The sequence below is a fragment of the Nuphar pumila genome, chromosome 17 (assembly GCF_984573655.1).
Source record: "Nuphar pumila chromosome 17, dmNupPumi1.hap1.1, whole genome shotgun sequence".
NCBI classification, from domain to species: domain Eukaryota; kingdom Viridiplantae; phylum Streptophyta; class Magnoliopsida; order Nymphaeales; family Nymphaeaceae; genus Nuphar; species Nuphar pumila.
In genome coordinates, this window is record NC_143265.1 from 44,008,329 (window position 1) to 44,023,504 (window position 15,176).

Sequence of the window (15,176 nt, forward strand, 5' to 3'; positions counted from 1 at the left end):
AGTCTCATTGGTGCTGCTCTATCATCATATCGAAAATCTATGATCAACAAAGTTGAACTTTTACAGACCCAATCAAGAAAGTAACAATGAGATTGGATTTAATTCAGAACTTAAGCGAGAGAGGACTCTTGAAACATTTGGTGCATTTTGTGTTAATCTAGCAAAGAATCAGTGAGCCTTATTTCTCTTACATAGTTCAGAAAAAGATTCTTTTGAGAAAAGTAAAATCCCTCTTACATTTCCAGACGTCTTTACAACTTCTGGTGTCATCACATATTCTTCCTGCTTGTAGCACCACCAACTACAGCCTCATCCATGTTATGGTCCATTTACAACAATATGGCACCCGGTGTAGCAGAGCAATGTCCATTTGTTGAATGTGCATTACAGTCTAGTAGCAACCAAATGCTCAAGGTCAAATATCGGCACATGGGCAATCTCCTGCAACTACCTGTATGCACCCCACCATGTCCATCCCCTGTAGCCCCTTGCTGCACAGTAATGCACTCTATTCCACCCATGTTCACCACTATATAGCACCCTTCACTACACTTACCTATCTCCATTTACACAACATATGCTCTCCACTATCTCAGCATCTGTTGCAAATTCCAACAGTGAAGGCTTTCGTTCCTTCTGTCAAACCGTTGCTCTTGTTTGTTGGTGAGGCTGTGTAAGTTCAGCCACAAATGTCCCTCTTCCCAGTTCATAATCCCATCCACTCCAGGCCTAAAGGATGACTCACCAGAGTCAAAGTCTGAAATTTTCCCAGCTCCATCTCCACCTTCACTTACCATTAGCACACCATATACAACATCTACAATGACCATCTACAACAGCAATCTCCTCCACAGTAGCCAATACCACTTCACATACTCCATCATGTTCACTAAATACAACATATTTCATCACAGTGTCTGTTGCCAGAATTTGATTCATGGCAACACTTGCTATAAGAGCCCCAGTCACATCCTCACATTCGCCTTCTTGCTACAGCACATCATCACTTATACCTACCTATTGCATATTTGATTTCACTGACCACCCTTTATCTGTCATAGTTCTGTGTGCCCTCACCACTTCTTGTTTCAAGATAGAGTCCCAGCTCATCACCTCTCCCATCTGATGTAGTCCCTTTACCACCTTCATTTACATACTCATTTGCACCCACCTGCAAATGGGCATCATTCACAATTCTGCAGCAACCCTTCAGCACATACTCATTGTTGTACATTCTTTTCTTGGTCATTTTGCTGATTGAATATCTTCCAGTTTTGGGGTTTATATCTGTTAACCAGCTTGTATATTAACAATATATCTGCAGCATCTAAACATTGAATCCTTCACCATTTGTAATACATTTACATGTGCTAAATCTCAGAGTATCTCCCAGCTCATGTATTAAGCAATGCATTCATATTTGTTAGTTACTGGATACCTTATGTTTTGTTGGTTAGGGATATATCTTACCATCTTCTTCTCACTGTGATACATACATCACACGTTCGTTCTTTTCATTAAATGCCATTTAATGTTTATTCTCGCCATTAGCTTAGGACATTGTGTATGTATGTTTTATCTTCATTCTTCTTAATAGTTTACTATGTCATGATTTCTCATTATCACAAATACATGGCATATGCATTTGTTATTAACTTTTTCAGTTTTAAGCATATACTTGTATGTTCTTCAACATGACATTTCTTTTTGCTGGGATTAACTTGGGTCTTGCAGGAATTAGGTAGAGAAGACTCTTTTCCCTCTTAATTTGAGAATTCGAATTTCAAAAAACTTGTATTGGCTAGACGATCAATGAGAATACTTACTTTTCAACATAGATTAGAGTGTATGAGCATGTATATTCCTTAGAAATTGTTTGTTTTCACACCATTTTCCTCTTCTATTTGCAAAATTTCACAAATGGGAACACGAATGACATGTGCACCATTTTATAAAAGGTGATTAAACCCTAAGTTGACGATTTGCATCAATGGCCATAGTCAGGGTGCGAACAAAACTTATGATTTTCATCTTTTATGGAATAATACTGGATCCATACTGGATCTTTTTCAAAAATCATCACATTTTCAAATATTTTTCTTCCTTTATTAGAGTTTAACTTAAAATTAACTCAAGATATATATCAATGGCCATAGTCAGGATATATTGAGAGTTAATTTTATTTTAAACTCTATAAAAGCACCATAATGTATTTTATTCTTCATGTGAATTTAAATACAGATTATTATATAATACATTCAATGACCATAGTCAGGAATGTATTATATCTTCAATCTTATTTTAATTCATTTAAAGAATAAAATATGCTTTTCAAATATTCAATTTTCAAAATTCTTTAATTCATTCATCATTTAGGATAGAATTATATCATTCCTTTTCAAAATCCAAAGTGATAATCCTGCAAATATCTTCTTCACTTCTCAAATCAATTTTCAACTCTTGTAAATTCAAAATCTATTCTCAGATTCTAACTTTAATTTCAAAGTCTAATTTGACTTTGGAATTTCAAATTCATTTCTATATTAAAAAATTCAATTTCCCATTCAAATCAAATTCAAAGTTCAATTCAACTTTGAAAATTCAGATTCATTTCCATTTTCAAGATTCGATTTTAAAATTCAAATTCAATATCCAAAATCAAATTTCGAAGTTCAATTCAACTTTGAAATTTCCAGATTCATCTCCTGATATCAAAACTCAAGCTTTAAAATCAAGTTCATCCTTTATCTTTCAAAGTTCTATCTAAAGATTGAGCCCTGATTTGCAATTCAAAATCAAGGTTTTGAGATTGATTCTGAATCTCAAATTTTGATCCAAAATCTGGATTTCCAAAATCCAGATCCATCAACCAGTCCCATTTGGATTTTCAAAATACAATCTCATCCCAGATTCTAGATTTAGAACCCAATTCCAAAATCCATTTCTAAAATCTCATTTCAAGTTCTATCTGGGTTCTCAAAATCCAAATCCCATATATATTTCCAAAGCCCAGACCCCTCTTCGGATCTCATCTAGATTTCCAAATTTCCAGATCCATCTTCAAATCTCATATGGATTTCCAAAATCCAGATCCATCTTCTAATTTCATACTGGATTCCAGACTTCGGATCCAACTCCATTTAGGATTCTAGATTCCGGATTGAACTCCTTGGATTCCAGACTTTGAATTCAACTCCATTTAGGATTCCAGATTCTACATTCAACTCCATCTTGGATTTCAGAATTCGGATCCAATGTTATTTAGGATTCTAGATTTCAGATTCAAACCTATCTTAAAATCCATATCTAAAAAAATCCAATTCTGTTTTCAAATTCCACCTAGACCCAAGATCCATTATGATTTCAAAACTTTAAATCTAGAAATTCCACTCTATTTTCAAATTACATCTTGACTCTCAATTCTAGATCCATTTTGAAGTCCATATTCAACTTTCAATTCTTATTTGCTAAACTCCCTTCTTAAAAATTTAGGTTCATCCCAATCTTTGATTATTTCAAAACTCAAGATCTATTATAAATCTTAAGTTAGAAAATCTAACTTCTCAAGTCTATCTCCCACTTTCAAAAACCATTTCTTCATCATATTCTTCATAATTTCAAAATCATTTGGATAAAATTTCCAAATTCTTCTCAAAAGAGCATACATCTTTTGCATTTACACAAGCATGATTCTTTGTGCATCCTTAGAATTAGAATAAATTCTTAGATAATATTTAGGCAAAGCAAAAAGGCATATATTTGATCCTTGGTTCGATTACCTCTTGTAAAGGCACCAAGAACGGTCGAACCTCGTACCAACGAGCAAGGCCCGTCTCCCATTTTCCCGTAAATATTTCAAAAATAGAGGCGAGTAATCTTTCAAAATCTTTTCAAAATTAAGGTCAAGTGAGACATTCACAAAAAAGTTTCTCTCTCTCTTTCTTTTCTTTTCTCTTTTTTCTTCTTTTCTGTCTTTTATTTCTCCCTTCAAAAAGGGGAAATAGAGGTTAGAAAGGAAAAGAGAAGGAATACGAGAGGAAAAATTTTGCGATGATCACAGAAGTTGGCGACCGTGATGGGACTCGTCTTCGTTCGGTCAAATTTTTGCCTTTTGTTTTGCTTTGATATTATCTAAGTCTTTATTCTTTAAATGTCAGCTTCATTTTCCATGCAAACCTTAGGAGCCTAAACTTTGTCCTAAGCTGACATAATGCATATAGGATTTACGTATGGTTTGGTAGGACCATATTGAGGAGATTATTTCATGCTCACTTAGACTTAGGTCTGAAATACAACTCTCCTCAATTCTAGGGATTGAATGCAAACAATGTATGCAAGTGTATGCTTCTCTTCATTTAAATTCTATCTCTTTAGGACTTGCATTTGAGCTATCTGGTTTATCGCATGTTGAACATGTTTTCAAAAACATCCCTACCTATATTGTCCTGGTCTTCACATTGCTGGGTTGTCTCACTGAACCATAGTTTGGGAGAGAGCCTCACAACTGGACCACTTATTTAGGTTAGCGCCCCCTACCATGTACCTAAGGGCCTTAGTCCGAGGTATATCGGTAGGTGCTCAAGGATGTTGGGAATCCATTACCTTAGAACTGGAGAAATATTTTATATGCCACGTACTTCGAGCTTTAACTTGAGTATATTGGCATACCTTGATTGGAATCAGATGATCTGAACCATAGAGTTAGGATTAAGGTCCTACGAGCCATTTCAAATATTGCATTTAGAGTCGGCCTCTAGGGAGTGCTATTCTGCGCATCATTGCTTGTATAATTTGATTCTTTTATGGATCTTATCTTGAAAATTCTTATTTTTTAAAACTCTGGATGTTTATTTCATAAAAATTCTTTTATTTTCTCAAAAAATCCAAGATTGTATATTTCTCATTTCTTTATTCTTTCATAATTTTCTTAAACCCTGACATTCTTTTAAATTTTTCCTCTATCTTTCAAAAGTCCAAGCATATTTTTCTTCTTTTCTTTTGGTTTATTTAAATCTTTTTTATCCTGCCTGCAATTTTTCAAAATATTCAAGGTCTTGTCATCCATCGTCAAATATGTCTTCAAAAATTCTATTTTCTCATCCAAGATCTCTTTTATCAAGAGATCTCTTCTCAAATCTTTTAAAATCTCCTTCATCATCTCTCTTTCTCCCAAAAATTTTCCCAAGGTCTGAACCCTTCCTTTATTCTACAGAAAACATCAGGCTTTCCATCATGGTTCAAACAAGAGCAAGAAGGAGGGCAGCTCAGCAGCACAATGACAGTGAAGTGAAGGAAGTGAACTCTCCCAGATTATCTCGAAAACATGATTCAGAAGAGGATGATGTCGACCCAGCAACGTACAATATATTCCAAAAGATGATGACAAAAATGATGTTCGAACAAGCTGGGCAGATTCAAAGAAAACATCCTTTAAGAACAAGATCAAGAGAAAGCCAGTGAAAAAGCATGTCAGGATCAGCAAAAAGAGGATCCAGTAGGACAACACATCTGAGGGTACAGAATCAGTAGGAGAGGATTCCGAAGAAGAACAACTTTTGTTCATCCCAAAACATCTGCGACAGCTGTAAACACCCCAAATTTTCACTCACCTCTCCAACACTTCCACCAAGCATCAACATCCAGCCTCTGAAATCGCCGGAAGGGAAAAATTGTCTTTTTCTGAGCTCGGACCTTACAGAAGTCTAAATTGCATCTGCAACTCTCAAAATTTCTCTATTTTTAGCTCAGATGTTTAAAATTTTATTCCTGACAAGAGACAAGCATCTCCAAGTCTTGGTTCAAGATTCTATTGCATAAGACATGACATTGCATATCATAGCATGAGCATTTCATACCACTGCACTGCACAACATGTCATTTCGAGGTCCAGAACTCTCGATTTCAAAATTTTCAATCCAGATTTGAATTTCAACTCTTTTCAAAATTGATTTCAAAACCCTGGGTCTTTAAAATTATCAATTCTTCCCATTTTACCCCCAGGGCTCTGAATTTCAAAATATTTCCTCAGGAAAACAATCTGGATAATTTTCAATAAATTTCAACTCAGATTTTGCCTTTTGTCAGCTATTTCAACTATCATTCTTTTACAAAATCGCCCTACAGGGGCTAACTCTTTTCAAAATTTCTGTTTTACCGATTAGTCCAGATTTTATGAAAATTCCAAAAAGAGGTTTTACTGTCTTATTCTTGTTTCAATAAAAAAGCAATGTGGGACCCACACTGAGGTAGTGTTGTTGAGAAACTCTGTTTTGATGTCACATAATATGATACACTGTCGTATTTGATTTTATATGATATGAAAATATGTCCTCTTGAAAAATGTTATATTATGACTGAATATGTTTTGCCATAAAACTAACGAGTATTTGATGCAAGGATATCTCACCCAAAAAGGATGGAGACTTCCTGTTCAAGTACAACTTGTGCAATCATACTCCTTGAAGAAAAAGCTTGATGAGCCATGCATTCCTAAAAGTTCAAATGAAGAGATCGGCTACCTCAAGATGAAGACTTTTTTCTTCTTTAGAGTCATATGTAACAGAACCTTCAGGAACATGCATATTGCATATTACATACTCATTCATAAAAACTATATCATAAAAGTATACGATAGTTTCAAAAAGCTCCTTTTTGAAAACTAATAATTGTACCTTCTTACAACCCCTTATGAAAAAGATATTTTGTCATGTAATAATTGTACCTTACACTATATACAAGACAACATGAAAAGAAATGTAGGAAAAAGACAAAACATAAAATCGGCTACATAGAGAAAAACAAATATAATATGTTTTTGAAAAGACTCTAGTTACCTTCTTTAAAGAAATGTTTTTAAATATAGGAAGAAGACAAAAACATAAAATCGGCTACACAAAGAAAAACAAATATAATATGTTTTTGAAAAGACTCTAGTTACCTTTTTACAAAACCATAGAATGTCGACTTACTTGAAGTCATCATTCTCTTTGTACAAAGCATTAAATACCTCCTGTAACAAATCCTTGTTAATATCCTTCTCAAAGAATGTCGACTTTCTTGTAGTCCTCATTCTCTCTGAAGACTTTGGAAAACACAACATAAAGAAAACACTTGACATGACTATGTACAAATAAATATCTCAAAGCACTCATTTAAAGTAAAGAAGTACTTATGTACCTCAAATCATTAATTAGAATAAAGACAAAACTACAAATCCAACGTTCAATGTACTTTTGTAAGAAATAGACCTTTTACATAAAATATGTATTACCTAAAATATTACAACGACTAAGTGTACCCTATATTTTACTTTTATGGAAAAAGGCATTCTTGAATTTCTCTAAAAAATGTTTTTGAAATGACATAACATTTCACATTTCAAAAAGGCTACGATTTCAAAATGTAACGACTACTTTTTTAAAAGCTATATAAACACACTCAAATAAACTATTCAACATGGGAATGGAATAGACGTGTGAGCTTACAACGAGAAAAATTCTATTCATTATTTGAAAAGAGAGCCTTGAAAAAGAAAGAGAAAAAGAAAAGAAAGAAAAGAGAAAAAGTCAAGTCCAGCTCTTTGACAAAGAGTATCCTCTGAGTGACAAACAGAACATTCTGAGAATCCTTCATTCGTGCATTCATATCATTCTGAAGGTTCTATAGGAAGTATTGTAACTTTCTGTTATTCATTATATTCCTTCTTTGTTGAAAGAAGTAGACCTCTGAGAAAGAGGGTGTTGTCCTTCTCTGTTGAGAGAAGAAGACCTCTGTGGAAGAGGGTGAGCCCCTTCTCTGTTGAGAGAAGAAGACCTCTGAGGAAGAGGGTGTTGTACTATTTATCCGGTGACTCGGATGTTATAGTGGAAAGCTCAAGTGGTTTGCTTGAGGACTGGATGTAGGTCTGGGTACTGACCGAACCAGTATAAATTCTGTGTTTTATGTGTTGTGCCTTATTGCCTGATTATTTTATTTTATCGATCTTTATCATATTTCATTATTCACCCCCCCTCTAGTGGAATTTCATATGGTATCAGAGCGGGTTTGCGGTTTCGACATAACAAGTTTTCCAGCACAAATGACATCTACCTCTTATGCTCGTGATATTGAAGGTCAACACGCATCTCGTCCTCCTTTCTTCAATGGCTCCAACTATGGATACTGGAAGTGCAAAATGGCTATCTTTCTCAAATCCATAGACTTTGCTGCATGAAAAATTGTTGAGCATCCATACACATCTCTATCCGCAGACTATAACTTATGGTCTGATGAAGAAAAGAAAATGGCAAACCTAAATGCAAAGGCTATGAATGCCTTATATTGTACCATTGATCAGAATGAATTCAACAGAATATCTATATGTGAATCTGCATTTGACATTTGGCATTCTTTGGAGGTTATTCATGAAGGAACCAACAAAGTAAAAGAAGCCAAAATCTCATCTCTTGTTAGAAAATATGAGTTGTTCAAAATGAACAAAGATGAACCCATCACAGAGATGTTTACCAGATTCACCAACATCACCAACGATCTGAAATCTCTGGGTGTAACATATTCCCAGACAGAAAAGGTGAAGAAAATCTTGAGATCTCTCACAACTGATTGAGAGAAGAAGACTACAGCTATTGAAGAAGCTCAAGATTTATCTAAGCTTACTTTGGACGACTTAGGCAATCTTATGGCCTATGAAGTCCACATGAAAGAAAGAAGGGAACAAGAGCAACCAGTAAAGAAAACTCTAGCTTTCCCAGCTCTATCTGAGAATGAAGACTCAGATAAAGAATCCAAAATTGCGCTATATACCAGAAATTTTCAGCACTTTATGAGAAGGAACCGGCTTCCAAACAGGCACAAGGAAAGAAAAGATCCTAAAGAAGATCCCATGTGCTATCAGTGTAATAAGCCAGGCCACTTAAGACGTGATTGTCCCCTTCTCAAAAGAAAGTCCAAGACTGAGGAACCAAAGAAGAGGTTCTTCAAGAAAAAGGCTCTGCATGCTCAGTGGGATGATTCAGAACCATCCACTAGTGAAGAGTCAAGTGATGATGAAGCCAAAACTGCAAATATGTGCTTCATGGCAAACGAAAGTTCGGTAAGTGAAATCTCTGATTTTTCCTTTGAAGAACTTCTAGATGCTTTTCAAGAACTATTTGAAGAATCTAGAAAATTGAGTTTCAAAAATAAAGATTTAAAATCTGAAAATCTAAAGCTTTCCCAAAAGAATGAAAAACTCAGCAGTGAAAATTCTGAGTTGAAAAAGAAAAACCTTATGCTTATGTCTGAAATTTCCTCTACTAGCTCCAAAACTAAAAATCTGCAAGTAGAAATTTCAAAGCTAAAAAGTAAAACTGAGAACCTCATGAAAACGGTTTTCAAGTTTACTAAAGGTAAAGAGAACTTGGATAAACTCTTATCCTCTCAGAAAGTCTCTTTCTACAAGAATGGTATTGGCTACTCTCATTTCAACACGCCTTCTTGTATGAATCAAAAGACCACGTTTGTGAAAAGTTCGTCTGAACCAAATAAGAAGTATTATAATGCTATTCTTTTTAACTCCTCTAAGGTTGTAGACAAACCCAAATCCAAATGGATATGGGTTCCAAGGTCTAACAAAAAGGGACCCGATTGGGTACCAAAAAGAATTTTTACTTGATGATTTGCAGGCTCCAAATAAGAAGAACAGATGGATTCTAGACAGTGGATGTTCAAAACACATGACAGGACATCCACACCTTTTTGTTGTTCTTCATCATAAAGAAGGAGGAACCGTCACCTTTGGAGATAACAACAAAGGTTTGATAATTGGTATTGGTAATATTGGTAACATAGATAAACCTGTTATCAAAGACGTTCTCCTTGTTAAAGGCTTAAAACATAACCTACTAAGTATCAGTCAAATGTGTGACACAGGTTATAATGTTAGCTTTAATCATGATGCATGCCTGATAGCAGACACCAACGAAAACATCATCTTAAAAGGTATAAGAAAGAATAACATATATGAACTATACCTAGAAAACATCACAGAACATTGCCTCATAGCTAATAATGACACTCAACATCTATGGCACATGAGAATGGGTCATGTCAATTCTAAATACATGTCTAAATTAGCTAAAGATAAGTTAGTACGTGGGTTACCCAAAATATCTTTTAAAAAGGATTATTTTTGTGATGCATGTCAATTAGGAAAATTGTCAAAGTCATCTTTCAAATCAAAAAATATCATTTCAAGTAAAAGACCTTTAGAACTTCTCCACCTGGATCTTTTTGGTCCTTCTAGAATAGCTAGTCATAATCACAATAAATACGTTTTTGTTATTGTAGATGACTACTCAAGATTTACTTGGGTAATTGTGATCATCGCAAAAATTTTTTCTCTCGTAATGTTCTCTCTCTTCCTTCTCTTTTCCTTTCCAACCTTTTATTTTCCTCCTTTTTGAAGGGAGAAAAGATAAAAGAACGGAAAAGAAAGAGAGAAGGGAAAAGAAAGAAGAGAAGAGAAGAGGAACTCTTTTGCGGGTCTCACTTGACCTTAATTTTAAAGAATTTTGAAATGACTCGCCTCCGTTTTTGAAATATTTGCGGGAAAAATCGGGAGACGGGATCCGCTCGTCGGTACGAGGTTCGACCGTTCCTGGCGCCTTTACCAGGGGTAATCGAACCAAGGGTCGAGTTTTATGCCTTTTGCTTTGCAAAGAATTTATCTAAGTGTTTATCCTAAATCTAAATGCACAATGAATCATGCTTGTGCGAATGAAAAGATGTATGCTTTTTTTGAAAATATTTTGAAGAATTTCTAAGTGAATCAGATAAAGTGAAGAAATGTTTTCTAACTTAGAACTTAAGATTTGAAGTTCTAAGTTCTTAGAATAATCAGAGCTTTAGGAAAATGAATTTGGATCTTTGAGAGAAATGATCTTGAAACTGAAAGAAAGAAAAATTCAAAGTCATAAATGGACTTTGAATTTAGAAATTTGAACTTAGGTGAATATTTGGAATGGAATTGAATTCTATCTTGAAAGTTTTGAAATTAGAAGGAAATGTGGGGGATCTAAAGGAATTGAGGAATGGGATTTGGAGCAGTTGGAATTTCAAGATGGAATCCGAATCCAAGATCTGGATTCTGAACAGAGTTTGAGTTTTGAATTTTAAGATGAGAACTTGATTTGAAATCTGAAATGAAATGGAATTGGTTTTGAATTTTAATAGTGGGATTTGGATTTGGAATTTTGAATGGAATTGGATTCAAGAGATGAAATCTGAGATCCAAGATAGGGTTGTGGATTTGAATCTGAGATTAAAAATGAATTCTGGATCCTAAGATAGGTTTGGATCTGAAGTCTGAGATCCAATGCAGGATTGAGTTCTGGATCCTAAGAAATGGATTTTGGATCTGAAGCTGAGATCCAAAGTAGAATTGGATTCTGGATCCTAAGAATTTGAATTTGGATCTGAATCTGAGATCCAAAGTAGAGTTGGATTCTGGATCCTAAGAATTGGAATTTGGATCTGAATCTGAGATCCAAAGTGGAGTTGGATCTGGATCCTAAAATGGTTTTTGGATCTGTAGTCTAAGATCCGATGGTAGAATGAGGATATGGATCCTAAATGAAATTTGAATCTGTGTTTGGAGATCCAAGGTGAAATAAGGGTTTTGACCCTAAATGGAATTTGGATCTGTGATGGGAGATCCAAAATGGGATGGGTTCTGGATCCTAGAATGGATTTGGATCTGAAATCTGAGATCCAAAATAAGGTTGGACTCTGGATCCTAAGAATTGGATTTTGGACCTGAATATGAGATCCAATAGTAGAATGAGGATCTGGATCCTACATGAAATTTGGATCTGTGATTGGAGATCCGAAGTGAAATAAGAGTTTGGACCCTAAATGGAATTTTTGGGTCTGTGATGGGAGATCCAGAGTAGAATAAGGATTTGATTTTGGATTTGGGTTTTTGAAAGAATTTTGAAAAATATGATGCAATTCTACCCTATATGATGAATGAATTTGAATAAGTTTGAAATTGGACTTTGAAAAGCTATTTCATTCTTTAAATGAATTAAAATAAGATTGAAAATATAATACATCCTTGACTATGGTCATTGAATGTATTATATAATAATCTATATTTAAATTCAAGAGAAGAATGAAACACATTTGGTGCTTTTATAGAATTTAAAATGAAATTAACTCTCAATATACCCTGACTATGGCCATTGGTATATATTTTGAGTTAATTCTAAGTTAAATTCTGATAAAAGAAGAAAATATTTTAGGAAAATATGATGAATTTTGAAAACTGATCCAGTGTGGATCCAGTGTTATTTTGTAAAAGATAAAAATGCTAAGTTTTGTCCACACCCTGACTATGGCCATTGATGTGGATCATCGACTTAGTATTTATTATTTCTTACGAAATGGTGCATGTGCCATTCGTGTTTCACCATTGTGAGAATTTTGGGAAATAAAGGCAAAGATGCATGAAAATAAATAATTCGTGAAGTTTGCAATGCCCATTCATTCTACCTAAAACAGGGAATGTAAATTCTCATTAAAATCTAACTATTACAATACATGAAATTGAATTTATGACTCCAACTAATGAAATCTTCCACATATTCCCTGCAAAACACCTGTTTAGTAGAAAGAAAGAAAGAAAAAAAAAATGGAGGAAAATTGCATATATCATATGGTCAAATGTTTATATACCAAGATGTACATGATGGAAGGATGGAAAATGATATGTATGCCTATATACATATATATATGCGTATGTATATATACGCATATATAGGTATATACGTATGTACATATATATATGTATATATATATACATATATATGTATATATATATATGTATATATATATGTATGTATCTATATGTATATATACACAACCTACATAATATACAGCTGGAAGGTAGATGCTTGTAAGATAAAGGAAGTGCAGGAAAAATGGTGGAGATGTGTGATTCTGTGAAAAAAAAAAATAAAAAAATAAAAAAATAAATAAGATGCTGAAGATGCCACCGGTTGCAGCAGCATTACAGTGGGTGACCAACTGAAATCATAATAGTGTGTATATACTGCTGTGGAGATCAAAAGTGCCATCATAGTAACACCTAAAACACTACTTCAGGTGACAGTATGGGTGCATGTTGCTGCGTAGCAGATGTAACATGCGGCTGGAATGAAGGTGGGCTGAAGGGGTACTGTGGAAGGCAACCTACAGAACAAATGTCACTGTATAATGGCTGTATGACAGGCCTACGGTGCTACTGTGTGAGTGTGAATGTATGAGATGGTGTGGCTCCTCAGATGATAAACCACAGAAGTAGGCGAGAATGGGGTATTCTTCAAAAGATGGGATGCAGACATGAAGTGACACTGTGTGATATACAAATTATACAAAGGATGTGGATGCTGTGCAAAATTAAATGCAGGTGAGATGTGAATGAAAAGGCTGTATTATGATTCAATGTTACACTGTTCTCATCATATCGATATCCATTTAGTCTTGACAAAGCTTGAACTGCATAATCGGTATACCAAATTCTCTTACAGTTTGTACACTAATGCTAACATCCCACGATCCCATATGTCAATTTCTTTAACAGTGGAGTCATGCTGAAGTAGCAAAGGTAGCATATATCACAACATTTCTGCAATTCAATTTGAAACAGGAATACAGGCAGCAAATTGAGGAGCAATATCAACAACTGTTGATATAAATTTCAGTTCGGTACAGTCCCCCATACTCTCATCCACTTTTAGTATTTCAAATCTGATACTGTCAAACTGACTTAAAACAGAAAATATATGCATCTTATTTAAAAAAAATATATATGTTTTACTGGTATTCAGCAAGCTATTTCTTCTAAACATAAGGTGGATATGATGTAGCTAACTACAAATAAGCCGAACAGAGAAAAATAGTAGAATTGCCAAAAAAACAAATTATCGCTATAAAACTGACATAAAACCCTCAAGGCAATCAGATCTTAGCCGCAAAGAGTACAATAAGCAAAGCGAAAGCAGGAGAATCCAGCAACAATCCTTGTAATGATAAGATTTGTGGATGATAATAAAAATCATTCCCAAAAATGATAAACCAAGATCTCAGGACAAGATGACAAATTCCAGATGCACAGGACCAAAATGTAAAAGATATGAATCCCCAATGACTCTCCATACAACTCCAGATGAGACTGAACAAACAAAAGTCTCAAGGAACCTTAGAATGATAAAAAAGATGCTCTGGGTGAAGTTACATGATTTTTTTTTTGATGACTTTGTCCTATACAATGAAATTGCCATTGTATCACTCAGAACAGATTCCCCAAAGACCAATTGCATAAAGATTCATATATGTTCCTAACTTCTGAAGTGTAGGTAAAACAGCCATTGTCGATATAAGAGAACCAAACATCATGCTTTCAACAAATAGCAGTTCATACACAAGAAACGCTACTCCACCAAGATGGACCAGGGATCATATCACAATGGAAGCAATAGATATCCCTAGAATCGCAAATATGACTATAGCTCATAAAGCCTCAGGACCTTCAGCAAGTATGTATGAGAAATTTGAGAAAAGGAAAAGAGGCAGCATACCAAATTCTGAAGGTTGTCCTTCATAAAAAAAAAAGAAAATAAAGCAAAAATAGATTCCACACCAGAATTTTATGATAAAATCGTTCAGACCCTCAGCGTATTATATTAGATTGCTATTCAGGGTAGATTTGAACCAAAAACAAACACAAACACTTGTGTGATCCGATTTTAGATCATTAGCAGTTGAATCCTATCTGTGGATCAAGTATGGTTCAGCATAGTAGATCGATCTTAGCTGCTTAATATACAACAGGTCGGTCTTTTTTTTTTTCCGCTGCTTTCATGCTTTCAAGGCAGAAATGAACAAAAGGAAAAAAAAAAAAAAAAGCTAACAGATGAAATGTGGAAGATGAGATGGAATGAATCTGAGCATGCCAATGGGATCGATGTATGGTCCTACCAATACCAATACAGTGGGGTTTTATACAAGTGGTATACACAAAGGAAATCCTAGCAATGGTATGTGAAAATATTCAAACGTGCTTGAGTAGAGAAAAAAAAAAATAGAAAGGAATGACGAGCATACGAGAGAATATAGCAAAACCATCAAAACGTGAA